At 31.9% G+C, this 3,240-nt stretch overlaps 1 protein-coding gene across 3 annotated transcripts in view; it reads right to left on the minus strand.

Moving 5' to 3' along the window:
• The window catches only part of LOC106883812 (neuropeptide FF receptor 2), a 282,441-nt gene that overhangs the window by 28,344 nt on the left and 250,857 nt on the right, over positions 1-3,240 (minus strand). The window lies entirely within an intron of this gene.

The following is a 3,240-nucleotide window of genomic DNA, read 5'->3' on the forward strand; positions in this document are numbered from 1 at the left end:
TATGGTGGCAGAGACAGGCTGACATTCAGACAGACGAGCGATAGCTGGTTGAAGAAAATCGGTGTGTCACGTGCCCAAATCTGTTTGCTATTTCGTTTATATCAATTTTATTTTATCCATAAAATAATTAGCATACAAATTGCTGGGTGCATAACATCAACACAACTCACGACGGCAGTGCTCCAGCATGACAGCTCTCCAGATGCTGAAATACAGCAGGATGATATAAGAAATAAAAATAGTAACACGCAGTGTATAATGTGTCTGTTTTCAAAATTATATGTATGGTTCTCTTTATTAAGGGGCAGGTTTGATTTTTGTCTTGTAGTTGAAAATATAAAATATAATAGTTTCTTCGTCGCTAATTAGTCTAATGATTACAGATGCTATAGAAAAGCATCTCTAACCCCAATGCAATTATGTAATTTGTTAGAATTAATTGTATTAATGTTGTTTACTTGATTAATTAATTTATGAACATTTCACTGATTATTTTTTGTCTAATTAGTTTAATATCTCCATGAACTGTTTAAAAAGAATTTACTAACGATGTTACATATTGAAATCGATTCGTTGTTTAATTAAATCAGGACAGGAACTTCTTCGATTTAACAACCTATATTCATGTCAAATTAGAAATCGATAGTTATCATCTATATATTATCCATTTATAGCGCATGCGTAAAGAAAAGGATCTAGTAAACGTTTGGTGAGGAAGTATGAGTCGGGTATGAGTCGGGTAGGAAAAAGGGTGGATCAATGCGTGGAATTCAAAATATCGAGTTAGACGTTTGTTCAAAGATTTTGTAAAGTTATGTCTAAAATTGGAGTCTGTTATATATATATATATATATATATATATATATATATATATATATATATATATATATATATATATATTGGTGGAATGACTTCCGTGAAGGTTTGATGCTTAGAATATATTGATATTGTCTTAAGGCTGCTTGCACATATAATTGATTGTTTCGTCCTGTGTCTGATTTGATACTCACAATTTGGCAGGATGGATAGAGTCCTTGCGAAATAAAATGCCACATGTTGCCTTATCTGTTTACCTTCTGAGTTCAACTCTTGATCATGTCTTCCTGAATTTTTCTTCGTGGCCGAGAATCATAAATAACGATCGATAAAATGATAACAGCAAGTGGTTGACGAAGGTTTTACGCGGTCACTCAACGTAAAGCAGCAACCAAATCTCACCCGTATTATATCCTAACGTCTTAAAGAAGAAGAAAAGATTGGTTAACGATGTAGTTTTAGATTTAGATAAGAAGGGCTCTCTAACAGACTGCTCAGTCATGCCTAAAGCCTTCGGATCAATGGACCACCCGCGCCAGACATTACTTGGTTTTACATGATAGTTTCTAATTGAGGCACAATTCCAGTAAATTTGAGTGAAGACAATAAGTCGATGTTGTTTACAGATCTTTACAGTACTTCACAGATAATTCATCTGAGACATCCTGGAAAGATGGAAGGCAAAAATGACCTGGTGACATCTGGATTACGCCATAGATATAGAAACCTTTAGATTTAACTTGGCAAATATCAGTGAAAACGCACAGCATTAAGTAACCGCCCAAAAGATAACCTAGGTCTGAAGAAACAATGAAAGAAAATTATAATTACGGTAAAGATGAGACGATAATAGTTCGTATAGTTTATAAATAAAGTGAAATTACTACCAACGGCAGCAGAATATATTTGTATATGAACAGAATTTACTTCTGAACGCAACTGAAAATTTGTGTTGGTGCAAATCCTAATTAAAACTGGCTGATTTATTTCAGTTTGAAAATTAGAAATTATAACATCCTTAAATTGAGTTGAAGAATTGTAAAGCCGTATGTACTGTTGCAGTAATGTTTCTTTTTTGAATAGCTGTCTCAATCTAAAAGAGTAAAAATATTTGTTACAAATGCTTCTGGCCAGTTCATTAACAAGATTTACGTTCTTTAATGGCTTCCATAATTATTCTGTATTGCGAGACTAAATTCCGGAATAGATAAATAATTTTTCGGATTATGTTTGAATAAGAAATTTAATATCATTCTTCAAAATAAAAGAGAAATTGAAAATAATTTACGATTAAAAATGTTATATGATCTAAAGTACATTAAAGTAAATGTAAGATTTTTGATAAAACAGCTTGTGAAATGAATCTAAAGTATATAAAGCAATGCCTTTTAGTCAACAGTAATTTTATATATTTGCCGGAAGACGGAAAGGAGAGATTACGAAATTAGATTTCTTCTAAAATAAAGTATACCATTATATTACTCCCTAATTAATGTATCAATAATTTATTTAAACTGCTGAAGTTAAATATAAGCAAGGTTTGTCCCACTTTTGCCACCTAAATCCGTTGAATCCCCGAAAAGCCTTACATACAATATATACAATTCATAACACTGAAAATAAGGAAGAATTCTATCTAAATATTCATTATTTACTTAATCATGCTTTGCGGTTGCAAATATATCCGATTCACTGGAAGAGCAGGTAGAAACCCCTGCGAAATTTCTTCTGCCTTTCTATGCGCTGAGTCATAATATCACCGAAGTTAACATTGTCTTTCATTCTTTAACGAGAAGAGTAGGGGATTAATAGGTCCGATGGAATCATTTGCTTGTCACATCTGTGAGAGAGCTGGTACAGCATAGTGTAGCGATTTAACCTTAACGTTCATCATCATAAAAAAAAAATTGTTAGCGAACCCTAAAGGTTGAAAGGTACATTTAATCTCAGTGCAATTTGAACCTAACACAAGCACTCAGAACAGGCACCGCATGGGTTTCTTTTTTCGATACACCATATAAACAATTCCCCACGTTGGAACACATATTATACAATTAAATGCATATACTGTGTTTACATATACACATGTATACATATACATATATTTATGTATGTGTGCATGTATACATACTCACAGATATATATATATATATATATAATTATATAAATAATATATAAATATATGCATATATGCATACATATATGTACATACCTACATATATATGTATATATACTAGCGTATATGGGTACAGAACATAAAAAAAAACGTGAACAAAGTGAAAAACGTGAACATAGAAAACAAAAACATAGAAAAGGAACAATTTTCGAACAACGAAAGAAACAATTAGAGAAACGAGACATGCAACATAAAAGAACATTCCCTTCATCAGTTGATCCCTGTTTTATCTATTCCATGTTTCGAAG

This window comes from Octopus bimaculoides, chromosome 12, assembly GCF_001194135.2.
Source record: "Octopus bimaculoides isolate UCB-OBI-ISO-001 chromosome 12, ASM119413v2, whole genome shotgun sequence".
In the NCBI taxonomy this organism is placed as follows: domain Eukaryota; kingdom Metazoa; phylum Mollusca; class Cephalopoda; order Octopoda; family Octopodidae; genus Octopus; species Octopus bimaculoides.